Here is a 16,498-nt window from a genome sequence, read left to right on the forward strand (position 1 = left end):
CTCTCCCAGCCTGATTATACAAGCCAGGGTTTTTAAATCTTTCCTGATGTCAAAGCTCAAATGCTAGAGGCACCTGTCTTCAGCCTAATTCTAATATCCTATGCAAAGGAGGCCACCCACTCCTTGAACCAAGCCACGTTCATGGAGACCAATGGCTTATCATTAATCATGAAGGCTTTGGGGCAAGGGTAGCTGAGCATAAGCCAAGAGTGGAGTGGGCTGAGCTCATATTCAGCAAGTTCCAGTTGTGCATGGTCATGCATGTGACACAGGGACTTGAGGGCTCTATTAATGACAGATTAATACAGTGAAATTGAAATGCCTGAGCTTCTGGGGTTTTGGCCTATTCTGTGCGGCACTCTTGGCACAGTTGATTTAATGCTGTGGCTGGGAGGCACACAGAGTGATATATTAATTTATTGGCATTTAGATTTATAGGCTTCAAGACATGCTAACCAAATATAATTAAAATTAGCCAACCTGACCCTCGCTGTCCTCAAACCTGTGAGACAGTTGAGAGGATTTATATTTCTCTGCAAATTCAGGAGTGCTTTGGAATCAACCCAGTTTTGGGGAGACTGCTGTGCTTCATTAAGTCAGGGGAGAAGAAGGGAGAACATATATTAGCTACATTTTAAAACCCTTATTCAAGTTCCAGAGGCACTTTCCTGGCTTGTCCCATAGATCTGATAATGTAATGGTCTTTTAAAGAATGTTGGGGAGGCAGTGACAAAAAAGGGGGAAAGATTCATCAAAAGGCAGCAATTTCCAGCTAAATTTCTTGATAACAAATGTGCTGCAGAGCATCTCTGCCCAATTCTTAACAAAATCAAAATCTACAGAAAGCCCAACAACATACACATGTATTGATTGACCAACCTACACCACTTAAAAATATAGTTCTCCTTCGGTTTCCATGAGTGATTAATTCCAGGGCGTCTGTGAATGCCAAAATCTGTAGACATGCAAGTCTTCTATATAAAAGAGCACAGCATTTGCATGTTACCTATGCACATCATTCCGTATACTTTAAATCATCTCTAGAATATTCATGATTCAAAATGTGATGTAAATGCTATATAAGTAGCTGTTACCTATCATGTTTAAAAAAGGGTAGCATTAAGAAAAATCTGTACATGTGAATAATATTTTGAATATTATAATATTTTGAATCCAAGGTTGGTTGAATCTGTAGATCCAGAATCCACAGATATGAATATGTATACAATTTTTAACCTTTAACTATGCCTTGATGAAGATGGAGAAAAATAAAATAAAACTAACTTGCCATTTAAAAGAAAAAAATACAGTGAAAGCATAAATTAAAGGTCTCATTTCCTCAAAAACAATTTACACCAACAGCAATTGAAGGGGGAATGAGATACAGACTAGAGCTTCCCAAGTGGGAAGCTACCCACCATACCATGTCTAACCTGCCCCACCCCAGATAAACACAAGCCAGTCTGCAAAATCCTGAAAATTCTTGCCAATACCCTCAAACCTAGAGTTGGGCAAACAGGGTGATGGTTAGTCTGAATTGTCAATTTGATTGGACTGAGAGATGCCTAGGATTAAGAGACTTCTTGGAGGATTGATGGTGTTTCCAGATATGATTGGCATGTGGGACAGCAAACTGAGAGGAGACCCTCCCTAAATTTGGGTGGTATTGGCCAACAGGCCGGGGCCAGATGGGGCATAAAGCAAGAAGAGGAGGAAGAAGCAGAGAACACAAGCACCATACTTCTCCAGCGGGTGCTTCCGCTGTGTCTCTGGCTTCCTCCATCCCCTGTTGATATCAGTCTCCAGCTCCTTCCCCCTGCCAGTGTGGACTCTCACCAGTGATTCTCCAGGGAGTTCCCAGGCCCTCAGTCTCCCACCAGGGTTGCATCATTGGTCCCTCTTATTCTGAGGCTCCATATTCCTGGACTGACCACCTACTGGTTCCTCCAGCTTTCCAGCCTTCAGACAACCACTGGGGGGACTATCATGTAAGCCAATCTAATAAATTCCCTTTTATAATCATATATATATACAGATCCAGTTGCTTCTGTTCCTCTAGAGAACCCTGACTAATACCCTAGGGATGGGCATCTCATGCTTTCTTTTTGTGGAAAAGCAGATGTATTTGCTGGTGACTGGGCTGTCAGTAAAGATCTGAAGCCCCCCTCATGGCAATGGGGAGCACCCTCAAACAGGTGTTGGCCTCAGTGTCAATGTCAGCCCCCTGACCGCAGCTCCAGCCCAGCTAGGGCTAGAGTCCAGGACTTCTCCTAGACACAATGCTCCTCCATCATGCTCTCTGGTTGCAGAGACCCAACAAAAGAGTCTCTGAGGGGGGAAAGACCAGGTCTCAGATAACAGAGAAATGTCATCTTCATACTAATCAGAACAGGTGAAAGATCTGGACAGGAGCCAAGATGGAAAGATTCAATTACACAGACAACAGACCCACAGACAAAATCTCTCTCTCTCTCTCTCTCTCTCTCTCTCTCTCTCTCTCTCTCTCTCTCACACACACACACACACACACACACACACACACACCATAATAATAATAACAATGAAAAAAGGAACACAGCATGAAGAACAAAGAACTCAACCTAGAAGAAAACATCATCCTAGGAGCAAAATGAAATGTTCCCCAATTGCTTTAAAGAGCACCATAAAAGGGCATAAAGTGTAGAACAAGAGAGCTCAGTGACAGGATGATAAAACAGAATGAAGTGGGAAAAAAGAGACTCTAGGTATACAGGAGCAAACTAATATCAAAACAGCAGCATTACAGACCTAATAATATATTAGGAACAGCAAGAAAAAGGATGAGCATTACTGAAAATAATTTGTTCCCTACAGAAAAAAAGGCTCAAGTGGATGTTTATTTAACAACATATATGACACTTATTGTATTCTAGTACTTTCTAAATAAGTTACTAATATTAAAGACTCATTCCCATAATAATCCTGAGACAAGGACATTTATTATCTCTATTTTGCAAAGGAGGACAACAAGACACAGAGAAGTTCAGCACGTGGCCCAAGGTCACACAAAGTGGCAGTCTGGCTCCAGAGTTCTTTGTAACTAATCACTTTACAATGAGAAATAATGATAATAAAATCCATACTAGTGAAAATCGTGATCATTTTTATATGACTTCCATGGGCTGAGCACAGTCTCAAGAGATTTATACATATTAATTATTTTAATCCTGGGGGCTTCCCCCTTAGAAAGGTATATTATCTTAACTATAATGTGAGGAAACTGAGGCTCAGTGAGGTTAAGTGACTGGATAATGAATACAAATAGAAAATAGAGGAGAGAGGGATAATGATGAGGGAAAACACACAAAAAGAATCAAAACAGGGAAGAGATTGTGGCTTAGTGGTAGAGCACTTGCCTCGCACAGGTGAGGCACTGGGTTGGATCCTCAACACCACAAAAAAATAAATAAATAAATAAAGGTATTGTGTCCTTCTATAACTAAAAAAAAAAAATAAAAGATTCAAAACATGTCCCAACATGTGGAAAGGATAACATCATCCTTCCAAAAGAGAAAAATTTCTGAATTTGAAGAATGGGAAAAAATCCATAGGTTAAAAAAATGTACATCCTAATCAAGGAAATTTTTACACAAAGTTCATCATGTTGAAATGTCTCATTTCTTAGGTAACTATTAAAATTAGAGAATAGCCAGGCACGGTGGCACACTCCCATAATCATCCCAGCAACTCGGGAGGATGTGGCAGGAAGATCACAAGTTTGAGGGCAGCCTCAGCAACTTAGTGAGATCCTGTCTCAAAATAAAAGGGCTGGGGATGTAGTTCAAAGGTTAGGCATCCCTGGATTCAATCCATAGCACTGGAGAAAAAAAAAAAATAAAACTCTTCCGCCATCCTGACAGAAAATAAAGTAGAAAGATAAAGTTAAAAAAATACCAATCTGGCCTCAAATTTCTCCACAGTAACAGTGGTGTCAGAAACAAGGGAGCAACCTGGGCAGGAAACAATGGATCTTAACATCCAGGGGAGACTCCATTTGAGTGCAAAGCCAGGATGTTTCTTTCTTCGCTTGGGCAATGAGTTGACTATGCAAACGTGGAATGAGAAACAGAGCCTATCAAACCCAGTCCTTCACCTCTCCCTAAATAAGAGAGGGATGATAATAAATAATTCAAGAATGGAGAAACAATGATTTGGAAGAAATAGTGGGTGCAACAAATCTGCTTATATCTATAGATACTATTAAACCACACAGGAACTCTTTAGAATAGAACACAGATGCTGTATGTCCAAAAACATTAGAACAAATAACCATGGCAAGCTATTCGGAGGCTGACTAGACAGAGAAAAATTATAAATGGTGCTGATATTCTCATCTTTTATAACAGGGAGTCAATAGATACTGTATAAAATTGAAATAAATGGCTAAAAATGATTTCAGCTTCCTAAGGGGTTTATAATGTCTCTTTTTTTAAACCTGAAGGAATCTTGCTTCTTCGGTTTCTTCTGATAGCCTTCATTTATTCCCAGGTAGTAATAAATAAGGATAAAACTTGCCACCCCCCTGCACCAGGGTCCAATGGCAAGCTCTCCAGATTCACCCTAAGCAGTGGGGTGGATGTGGCCAGAGATGGACCTGCCTGCAGGGGCAGACCTAGAATAGCCCAGCTACCCTGAGGCCAATACTGAGCATCCAAGCAGGGTACACTGTTCTCTTTCTTTTAGGCATCCCAGAATACAGGGGAAACAACAAGAATGAGTATAACATTAAGGAATCATTTCTGTGGGATGGATTCTTGTCCTTTGCACTGGGAAGAAAGCAATGTATTTTTTTTAAAAAAAAATCTCCTTGTAAAATTTCAGATATGCATCACTCAACAATGGGAACACAGTCTAAGAAATGCATTTTCAGTTGATTCCATCACTGTGCAAACATGGTGAACTATATTACACAAACCTACATGGTGAAGCCTACCCTGAGGCTATCTGGCAAACATATGAGGCAGCCTATCACTCTTAGGACCATGATGAGCAAAACAGTATGAGATTAAATCATGTGCAAGATAAAATGATACAATCAAGAGAGGCAATAAACACAAGATGTATGAGGATACTGTGATGTCACACGGCATACAGAAAACTTTTTCTTGTATACATAGAAGGAGTGCATGTTAAAATAATGATGTACAGGATAGGATAAGATAGTAAATAGAGCAACCTGCAACAGAGCCACTGATTATTAAGGGTGTGCACCCATGTACTTGTATGGGCTGGACTTTGAATCACCTGGTGGTGCAGTAGTTTTCTTTACACCAGCATCACACAAACATGTGAGGAATGCCTTTTGCTGTGAGGTTGCCAACACTACAGCATCGCTACAGGATGGGAACTTCTCAGCTCCGTTATATTCTCATAGAACCAAAGTCATGGGTGCAGCTGACCAAAATATTATGTGGTGTGTGTCTGTGTTACACTGTGTGAAGGTGTAAGTAAATAAAATGAGGCAAAAAAAAAGTGTTTTTAAGATTCTAACAGCAAGCATTCTATTTAAAGAAATGCTTCAACATAACAACTTAGAGGGAAGGCTGAACTGCAGTCGCCTGGAGAAGCTTAAAGTCTTCTCACTGGCAGCCAGGTGGGGAGGTAAGAGGCAGGTGAGTTAAGCCTAGCCTACCTTGACCTTCAAGGTCTCTCAGACACCACGGACATCTGGGAGGTAGCTTCTAAGATGTGGAATGTATATCTTTTTAAAAATTTTTTTTTTGTTCTAAAAATTTGGATGTGGAAAAAAATTTACGTTTTCTAATCTTTTCCATGATTGAACATAATTTCTACTTCAAGCCCCATTCTGCTGATTCTAGAAATTTAACCAAATGCCTTTTATGCATATGAGAATTCCCCACGTGCACACACACACCCGTCTGTCTGGTTTTCTTCCCAATTCCTTTTTTTGGGGGGGGTAGGGGAGGTTACCCAGGATTGAACTCAAGAGTACTCAACACTGAGCCACAACTCCAGCCTTATTTTGTGTTTGATTTAGAGACAGGGTTTCACTGAGCTGCTTAGCACCTCACTTTTGCTGAGGCTCGCTTTGAACTCATGATCCTCCTGCCTCAGCCTCTCGAGCCACTGGGATCACAGGCATGCGCCACCGTTCCCAGCCTCTTCCTGCATTTTTTATGAGGGTGGTAGCTGGTCCCTGAAGGGCTGGGAATACCATCTGGTGCTTAGCCAGTGACCTCAGTGTCCACGAGCAGCCACTGAGATGCTTAGTACCTGGCCTATCCTTTCTGGTCACCTCTCTGGCACCAACTGAGGATCCAATCTTACCTGGGCCCCTGGCTCTCCTCCCTACATTGTCCTCTCTCTCGCCAGCAAGTACCTGCATCTCAGGAACCTGAAAAGCTGTGGTTTTTTCCTACCTTATTTTGGAACATGGGTTTTCTCAGGCCATCCCAACCCTCTCACTGCCAAGTCTGTATCAGATTGGGAGGTGTGATAAGATGGGACTCAAGGAACTCACCATCTCCCTGAGCCTTTTCCCAGGTCCAGCCCCAGGTTCTTCTTCACCAGAAACTTCCAGTCCCTCTGAAGTGCTGTTGATCCTCCAACCCTCAGAACTCTCAGCTGAGCATGCTTCCTCTGGTCCTCAATAGTCTCCTCTCCACCAGGGAGCACCCAAAACATCTCAATTTCAAGGTCTAATTTCATGGACTGAGGTTAGTATTCTAAATTTAAAATCAGGAATTGCCACAAATGAAAACTGCTCCTGTTACTATATTAAAGTATCACCAGCCCCTTTGAGACAATGTATGTGACTGCGCCAGTGAACTGCATTCAGATGGAGATGCAGCTCTGTTGAAAGGAATACACTTCCATTTTCTGGAAGATCTGAGCCAGCCCTCCACACTCTTCCCCCTGCAGGATTCTCAGTGTTACACGGCCCCCCGAATGTGGATCACCAGGCTCTCTACGCAGTTCAGCTCTGGGCAGCCTGGGCTCTCAGACTTGGCAGTTTGCAGAGAGTCCGGGTTCCTATATTCCACATTGGGATTTTGTGCCTGTTCCAGAGGAGGACAAGGAAGGCCAGCAAGAAATCAGCAGGGAGCCTCCCGTGGCCTGGCAAGAAGCGGCCCTGGGGAGCAGGACTCACTCAGATGGAACCAGTCAGACCTTTAATACCCAAATCACAAGGTGTTGCTCATCAACCATTAAGAGACAGCAGGGCCTGGTAATTCCGCGCCATCTTGTGGTGTAGGTTTCAGGTGATTACCCAGCTTTCCAGGCATTATCTCCACATGGTGCACGACTATTATATGAGAAATTAAATGGAAACATTTTCCTTCCCAGCAGTTGATGCTCCTGAATTTCCTCGCCCCACCCCTCCCTCTTTCTGTGAGATCTCAATAATGAGTGCTTTGGTTTTATAAATGGGGGCGGGCGAGAGCTGTCCTGAAGTGGGGAGAGAATCCCACTTCCTTAACAGTAGGATGCTGTGATGCTGCTCCTGGGGACCTCTGAGGTTCTCTTGGGGACAACAGCATGCAGTAGGACTCAGGAAAACACACAGACCTGGAATCAGATGAGGGCTCAGATCCTGACTCTTCTAGAAACTTGTTCTGTCTCCTTAGGTGGCTTCTCTTGGCAAAGCCCCAAACCACCATTTGACCACACCTTCCTCTCAGGGTCGACAGATCAAATAGAGGACAGGGACACGGTAAGGTCAATGCTCCAGTCCAGCACTTCAGGGGAATGGCTGCTGAGGGCACCTAGGGCACTTCCTCTGCTCCCCCTTTCTCCTGCCCAGCCCTTGGGAGGTCATGGACATAAGGGCCTGCCCTGTTTCTTCTGGACACCCACCTGAAGCACTGGACATGGTCACACTGACCCTATAGGCAGTCCAGTTCAGCCCTTTCCTGTTCCCCAGGCCTTCCCAGGTAGGAGAGCCTGGACCTGTCCTGTCCACTGAACCTCCACGGTGAGGGAACTAGAAAGGCACGGTCACTTCTGGAATAATTTTTATTCTATGTTAAGAATTTGAGTCTTCCCAGAAAATAAATTAAACAAATTCCCTTTGAAAAGTTTCTCAACAGTCACTTTAGAGCTTGGCCCATCATGCCATCTGGAGCAGGTATCTGTCTGGGTGTGCAAAGGAGAAGACTAACAGCCTTGCATGACAGGTCTGTTCTAGCCCCCAAGGGCAGCGAAGTCCCTGGGATGTTTGAGGGGCTGCATGTCCATGTTTCCTCATTCAATCCCTAAATAGCTATTTGTAGGCATTACTGCTGTTTTGGAGGAACTGAGGTCAGAGGGTAAAGAAATTTGTCCAAGGTCCCTGGGACAGTAAACCATACACATAGGGCTGGTGGTTCACATTGTCCCTACCATGGTCCTAATGCTTTCCCAAGTCATGAAAATGTGGCCAACTCTCATGGACCCCTACCCCATCCTCCTTTGCTGACCACCCCTCAGATGACTGCATTCTGCCCCTCTCTCTGCCACCCAGGGCTTACTAGGTGTCCCACAGCGTCCTGATCATTGTGACCTGCATAGCCAGTTAAGCCTGGGACCTTCAAGCCACCACAAACCATGTCCCCAGCTGCTAGTAACCGTCCAACTGAAATGGCTTTAACAAGACAGATGATTAACCTTCTTTTACAGAAATGGAGCCTCAGAGGTGGGTGATCCAAAGTGCTTCGACGCTCCATGATCATTAGAGAGTCGACCCCCTTCACCTTTCTCCTCTGCCCTCTTCCGTTTTACTCCTCTAAACAAACAGTCCAAGACAGCAGCAGCCGCAGCTTCAGAGATCACATCCAAGTCCCCAAGAACGGGAAGAAAGAACAAGGGAAAGGCCAAAGGACTTCCCATAAACCCTCTCTAATGATTATATTTCCATCTTATTGGCCGTTCTTACATGCTGGGAAGCTGGAAACTGTGGTTTTTCACCTGGGGTACGGGTGGTGTTTCAGTCAGCTTTCTCACTGCTGTGACTGAAAGACCTGACCAGAACAGTTGTAGAGGAGGAAAAGTTTGTAGGGGGCTCACAGTTTCAGAGGTCTCAGTCCATAGACAACAGGCTTCATGCCTTGAGACTCAAGATGAGGCAGACCAACAGGGCAGAATAGTGTGGTGGAGAGAAGCAGCTTACTTGATGATCAGGAAGCAGAGAGAGAGACTCCACTCACCAAATACACATATAGACCCCAAAGCCACGTCCCCAATGCTCCACCTCCTCCAGCCACACCCTACCCGCCTTCAATTACCACTCAATGAATTCCATCAGGTGATTAATTCATTGATTGGGTTGGAAGTTCTCATAAATCTAATCATTTCTCCTCTAATCCTTCTTGCATTGTCTCATATGTAAGCTTTTGGGGGACACCTCTCATCTAAACCACAATAGGTGGTTAGCTACGCCCCTTGCTGCGTAGCTGTTAGCCACGCCCCTTGTCTCCCTGAAAATCTGTCTCCTTCTCTCATTGTACTCCTTTGCCCATCCCTTCTCTGCCTCCTTCTTAAATGTTAGGGACTCATGGGCCTACTTCTCTTCCTCTTTCTCACCCTTTCTCAAGATAATCTCATGCATACCTGTTTCTAGCTGCTTTCTCTCTCACATGTCCCCTGGAGCTTCTGATGGTGACTCTGACTGCTAGCCTATTAGGTCTACCCCTCACCGATTTTCTCAGTATCTTCCTAAATTCCTCTGGATCTGTTTTCCCCAGTGTTCTCTTCCTTGGGGGCCATCGAGATTTCTCAGCAAACAGCAGCTTCTAATTGGATGATTTTCCAGCCGGGCTGTTTTTTCTCTACTGTGACAAATCTATCACCCTTGGTTACCATACTCCAGTTTAGCCTGCTGTAAGTCAGAATCAAGACTTGCTGGAGGGTTAGGAGTGGGAGATGGTGAGAAACAATGACACCAAGCCATTGTCCCCCGTGCAATCATACTTGCTGACCTGATACGGGGCCCCACTCAAGGTCACTCAATCAACCTGTCCTACTATGTGCTTGCATAGCAACACTTGGCAAGGCAGAGGCGGGGGAAGAGAAATCAGATTAAAAGCTATGGGGAACCAGGCCATGCATCAAGAAACTTAAACTGGATCAGGAAAACAAAAAGACAGAAAGGGGAGGCATCCTGGGGAGGATGCAGAGGAGGGCCTAGACCGGAGGTTCCAAAATTGCTGAGAAACAGCAGTGTGGGAGGAGAGGAGCTGAGGAGGGATTTGGAGGCAAAGGGTTCCCAGTATAGCAAGATTCCAGAGTGATGTGGGGCATGAGCAGCTGATCCGAGCCCCCAGAGATGGCTTCCAGAGAAGAGGAGATTAAAGAAACCTGTATCAGGTGAGCCATCAGGGTGAAAACCAACACCATGGAGAACAGGTGAAAGGTAGACTCGGAGACAGGTGCATGCCTCCACATCAAACAGCAGGTTCCAGTGTTCAGAAGGGACAAGGACCTCAGAGGATCAGAGCTCTGACAAGAGGTCTCAGGTGGCCAGGAAGTAGCATGTGGGCAAGACATTTCCACCACCTCCACCCAGGGACACAAGGACATTCCCTTGTGGGCTTAGGCTTCATCCTGAAGGGGAGCTGCAGGGACTTGGCATATGAGAAGCACTTAAAAAGGGTTTCCTAAATGGAGTAAAGAGCTTTAAACTGGAAAGCAATGAAAGAAACCCCAAGTTGAGAAAGATCCCCTTGAAGAAGCCTGCTGTTTGACATTGGAAGAGAATTTGAGGCTGACTGGAGTGGCCTTGGGAAAAGCAGTTGGGAAGCAGAGATGACAATACAAAGAAAGACACCCAGAGGGCTGCTGTGGGAGTTCAGAGTAGAGAACTGAGGAGGGAAGGGATAGGGTGATGATAAAGAAGCAATCAATGGAATTTGTCATTGAATGTGGGGGGTAACAGCAACTGAGGGAATTGGGAACCATGCCCTTCCTGGATTGGGTAGTTAGGATGGTACAAGCCAGGACTGCATAAGGGCTTTGGAAGGAACTGAAGCCAGCAAGGTCTATGTGTGCATGCCCAACACCCAGCCAGGCCATGCCCACACCACACACACTCTAGATGGTCCAGGACCACCCAGCTGGATAGAAGCTCCAACCCACATCAGGCTATGCAAGACCGAGTTTGGTTCCTCTCTGATGACACAGGGCTTTCTTCTTGGACCAAATGACTTCACCAATATTGAGACACTCATTGGAACTTCATGGCTTAACTATTAAATCATAGAAACCAGTTTAAGGAAATTTAAATTGACCAAATAAGAACAAAGAAGCAAAGATTGTCCTTGGGCTAGGGAGACAAAGGTGAATATATCACCATGGACCCTCGACTCTGGAAAGCAATAAAAATGAGCCTGTCCCAGAAAACAAGAGGCTAATAGCAAAATTCCAGATGGAATTTTATGTGAAGGGCAGTAGCTGCAGAACCAGGTGTAGGGAGACAGGATCCCAGTGCTTCTGGGCAAGCCAATCACCTAGAGTTTCAGTTCCCCTCTATACACAGGTGTCAGTGCTAATTTTTTCAGTGTTGGTGGGGATTATGGAAACAATGTATTCACAGCATCTACAGCGGAGCCTGGCACACAGTGGTAGCAATTAGGAGAACTATTGGCCCATTATATACAGCAGCATTGCTCCCAATAAACTCCTGCAGGGCAAAAAAGAGAAGAGATGTGGCCCTGCCTTCAGTAAGTACATTTTCTGCAAGAGACAAGAGACAATCAGGAGCAGATTCATACTAATCAATAGGGACAGGGAAAGGGCCCAGGTGAAGACACCTAATAAATAGATGGTCTAGGCAGCTTCCTGGAGAAGGTGATGAGGGAGAGTCCTAAAACTCAAGGAATCAGACACACAAAGGTGGGGAAAGTGAGTTCAAAACAAATTATAAGAGCACAACTGTGTTATGTGTGGCCGTGCACATAAGTGGGTGTGCGCACAAGTTTGGGGGAGGGAGGATGGAATGTGTGTCGGACATTTGTATGGGTGTATGTGCACAAGTGTGAGCAGGTGCATGTGTGGATGCTCCCAGGTGATGGGGGCTGTGAGTCCAGAGCTAAGATTAAAGACCTTATCGTGGAGATTCCTTCAGGGTGTTAACTTGACAGCAGAAGGCATAGGAGCTGGGAGAGTTTTAGGTAGGAGTGTCCCCATAGCTTTCTGCTTTCCGGGTCAGCAGTGAGGTGGACTGACCTGCAGCAGGTGGAGAGGCAAGGATCTTGTGATACTCAGAATGAGGGGCCCCACTGAGCCAGAGGCAGACCTAGGATTGGAGGGGATCATGGAGAGAGCAGCAGAAACCAGTATGCAGGTTGGCTGAGATGCCCCAATGGAGCATCGCCTAACATGAAGCCCAAAGAAAGGCAAGATTGTGGAAGACTGAGCTGGGCCCAAGTCCCATCTGGATTCAACAGCACCCGCATGAAGCACATGGACAACCCCACTTCAGGCACAAGGTCCAGGCTCCATCCCAGCCCTTCCTGGACTTTCTCAGAGACAAGAACAGAGTGGTGCGCAGCTTTGGATTCCCAAGTCTGTTCACCCTGTCATTTCACTTGACTTGGGACAAAGCGATCCGGATAGAAAGGGGAGCAACTCTGACCCATTTCACAGTGAGAGAAGCTGAAAAGAGGCCAGGAACCCTGTAGCCACTTGAGGATCCCGCAGCCCAACCCCTCCCCCCGTAGGCTGTTCCAGCCGCCGCAGTCACTTGCCCTGCTCTTCCGCAGGGTCCCTCCAGCTTTAGAGATTCCCAGGAGGGAGGGACCCCGCGGGAAGCTTAGGCAGGCGTTGCCTGTCCGGGTCACCGCTCCTGGGGACTCGCATCAAGCCAGGACCTGACCTGTGGGAGATCCCCACCTGCCCTCCACCTGAATCCTGGAGGCGTGGTTGGGAAGGTTCGGGTGCAGGCTGCTTTCCCCCTGCGCATCCTTGGGCAAACTGCTCCACTTTGGGGTTCTCAGGCGCCTCTACGGTTAAATAGGGAGAGCATTGCTGGTCCGCCTGGGGCCACGGCAGGGTGGGAGATGAGGGGCTGGGAATGCGGAGGGCACCCACGTAGCCCTCCATCCTCATCCCCGCAGGGTCTGCAGGGAGGCCAGGGGTAGGCCGCTGAATCTTCCCTGCTCCTGCCCCATCCCCGGAAGGAAGTTCATCCCGACTGCAACAGCCACCATTGGTACGTAGGCTCTGGGACATGCCCGGCCAGCCACCCCTTCTCCCCTGGTGGCCCAGAGGTCATCGTGCAAGGCGCATAAGTCCCCACCTCCTTTCTTCCTCTTCCATTCAGCCTCTTACTTGCCCGGTGACCCTGGGCAAGCCACATCGGTTCTCCCCGACCTCTGTTTCCCCATCGGTGCAGCAAGAAGCGAAAGGAACGCGATGGCTAAATACTCCGACCGGAATATAATTGGGTTCTTTATTTGCAGCATCGCGGAGCCTGGGCGCGCCCGCGGAGATTCCCGTGCCGCGCGCGCCCTCTAGTGCTCAATCCTCGCCGCTGCACAATCATGACTGAGCAAGGGCACCCCAGGAGAGGACCGAAGAAAGGAGGTGTTAAGAAAATGAGGAGTGGAAAAATAAGAATTCACACCCCATTTGAATCAAATGTATGATATGTCAAGATCATTGTAATGTTTTGAGCATCTAATAAAGAAATTTAAAAAAGAAAATGAGGAGTTCTGTGAAATGTCACTTTTGCAAACTGATGAATCAACCAATCAGGAGGGAAAGGAATAGGTAAGTAAACTTCAGAATGAGGGAATAATAGGTAAATGATAATGAGTGCTCGAAAGTACGAATTAATGTTCATCCAAATGATTGGAAGCAGTCTCCCAGGAAGGACCCCACCTGTGATCCCAGCTCCTTGGAAGGCCAGGGCAGGAGGATGGAAAGTTCTAGGCTGGCCTGGACAACTTGGTGAGACACTATGTCAAAATTTTAAAAAATATCTGCAGACATAGCTCAGCCCCCCCAGGTCCAATCTCCAGTACCACAATGAATATATAAATAGAAAAGCAAGCAATTGGAGGGAGTAGAACCAAATCGATAAACGGTCTTGTGAATGACTATTTTCAAATGTGTCATTTGGAGTATGAAATCAGACTATAGACAAAGCCTTGGGCACAAATGGCATGAAATCCTGCCCACCCACTCCTATCCGCTCACCCTTGGTGGGACACTTATGTGCTACAAGCACCCCAAGTCCTATTTTCACTTCTTAGTACCTCTGCACTGCCTGAAACCTCTTCCTCTAGCTCTCTTGGGACCCCCCTCATCATCATCTTTGGGTTGAAGTGCTGTGCCTGCCCAGCCCTATGTCTAGCTGTTTCATTGCTTCCAGGGTTACCTCCTGTGTTTCTCTTTCCCTCCAGAACCTTACACACAGTGACTCCCTGGACACATCTGACAGGCACTTCCCAGGGTCTGCTGAATGCCTGATACATAATAGTAGGTGCTCAAAGTGCATCTGGTACATAGTAGGTCCTCAAAGTGCATCTGAAGTGCAATTTGCCCATTCATCTGCTGGAGCCAACAAGACAGAGTCCCCTGTCCCAGAAGGAAGGAGGGAGTTAGGGCATAGAATCAAAGCAGCAGCATCCAGTCTGGGGCTTATCAGGACTGACAGCTTTACACAACCTGATTCTGGGATTCTGGCTGGGGGATTCTAGGGGAGGCAGCAGGTTATTAAATGCCAGCCCATTCTTCCTGCTGGCCTCACCTGGGACAGAGTGGATCAAGGAGCTGTGTTAATTAGCTTTGATGGTAATCACAGTTGCAGTGCTGGGATGGCTGGGTTCAGCCTCCAGCGATAACAGCATGACCTCCCTCCACCCTGAGTCCCTGCAATCTACTTTCCCACTTCTTTGTTCCAGAGAGCTGGGCAGATTTCAACAGGGCCCAATTAAAGGGGCTCTGACAGTGTCTGATTCCAGAAGGGTTCCTTCCCTGTGACCCAACAGTATCTCTGCCGATCAAAAGCAGGAGCAATAAGGCCCTGAGAGCTCATTTTCTCTTCCTTGTCTGTACAGTCAGCTCTGTTTCATCTCGGCAGTCCAGCACACACCACCAGGCACCTCAATTTTCCAGTTATTGCCCTTTACAATCTGCATATGGGAGGGAAAAACATGCTAAGGCTTCTAGCTTCAGCGCTACATTTAATCAGGAGCAGTTATGCCTTGGGTGGGCACCTCTGGCCATCCCTGGGAGCACCATCCTGGAAAAAGTAGGAGGGCTAACAGGGAGGCTAGAGACCTGGGTCCCCTTCTCCGATCTCAGAGAAGCCCTAAGAGTCCATTTCTACCAGCGGAATGGGGAGCCAGATGGAGGACACAGCCATGAAGGGGCAGCTTCTGCAAACCTGCAGGCTTCCCCTCCATTCTGGAGCACCTCGTGTGTCTCAGGCCTTACTAAGCCAAGTGTCCAGAAAGCACACTGATCTTTTTTAAGGATGGAGTCTCTGCAACTGGGATGGGACTGGAGCCCAAGGTTGGCTGACCCCAGAGCCCAGCCTTTCTAATAGAGCCTTTCCATTTCCTCCTGCTATCATGCTGCCTACAGAATATCCTCAGGAATGTCCCTGGGTCTCTCCTGGAATGTCTCTGTGATTCCATAGAACAGGCAGCTCTTTCTAATAGTTTTTGGATGGATAAGACTCCCTCTTAGCAAGTGCTTTTTTATGTAGAGCTGAGACCTGTCTGCTGTGACATCACCTCAGGGCCTGGGTCACCCTGGAGAACATAAGGTCTTCCCATTCCCGTCAGGCACAGCATCAGGTGAGTAGTGGGCAACCACCACCCCAACTCCTGTCCCCTGGTCCTCCCCAGCTGGGCACTCCCAGGCCCCTTCTTGGCTCCTCAATAACATTTCATCCTCTTCTGCACCCACTTTCTCCCAGGAGATCGTGTTTTCCAAGCAGGCAGGAAGGTTGGCTGGGCTAAAACTGGAGAGAGTGATTTTCCCTCTAAGTGGGGAGATGATTCCCCAAATCTCTGTGCAGCTGTTTTAGCTGCCCCCCCCCCACCATCTGTACTCCCTGCATGGTTCAGATGTCTGCAAAGATTTGGCAGTTTTCCTGCCAATTTGGGGGGTCCCCTCCCAGGCTTCTACTTTGTTCCCTGGCTCTTCAAGCCCACTAAACTCTGGATTTCCTCTCCCAGTTTTTATGACCAGTGGGAACACTTTGCTTACAGAGCTCCCACTGGGGGAGGGGTGAGCCTCCCTTCTTCTAATGCTCCATTCTCTCTTCCACCTGTTGTGGGTCCCACCCTCCTAGGCCTTCCCCTGGAGGCTTTAGGAAGTGTCCGGAGTGTGCAGTTGTTATCTGTGGCAGGGTTTGTTTAATAGGAGCTTCTCAGGCCTTGAGCCCCCATTTATTGTCAGTTCTCTTATAATCTGACCTTGCCTCTGAACACCCCAGCTGATCAGCAGTTACCTCAACTCCTCAAGCGATTGGTTCCAGGAACAATGATAGGTGGCACACCTCCTTTTC

The 16,498-nt window shown here is 46.8% G+C and overlaps 2 long non-coding RNA genes across 3 annotated transcripts in view; one reads left to right on the forward strand and one right to left on the reverse strand.

The window, feature by feature from the left end:
- LOC110597502 (uncharacterized) overlaps positions 1 to 13,467 on the reverse strand; it is a 31,563-nt gene extending 18,096 nt beyond the window's left edge. For both annotated transcript variants that reach the window (XR_013424046.1, XR_013424045.1), the window contains exon 1: positions 13,274 to 13,467. This is a non-coding gene — a long non-coding RNA (uncharacterized LOC110597502). The remainder of the gene's footprint in view (positions 1 to 13,273) is intronic.
- Positions 12,673 to 13,679, forward strand: LOC120893015 (uncharacterized). The gene is made up of 2 exons (XR_005737914.2): positions 12,673 to 13,186; positions 13,437 to 13,679. It is a non-coding gene; the product is annotated as an uncharacterized LOC120893015 (long non-coding RNA).
- The last annotated feature ends 2,819 nt before the right edge of the window (positions 13,680 to 16,498 follow it).

This window comes from Ictidomys tridecemlineatus, chromosome 7, assembly GCF_052094955.1.
Source record: "Ictidomys tridecemlineatus isolate mIctTri1 chromosome 7, mIctTri1.hap1, whole genome shotgun sequence".
Taxonomy (NCBI): Eukaryota; Metazoa; Chordata; class Mammalia; order Rodentia; family Sciuridae; genus Ictidomys; species Ictidomys tridecemlineatus.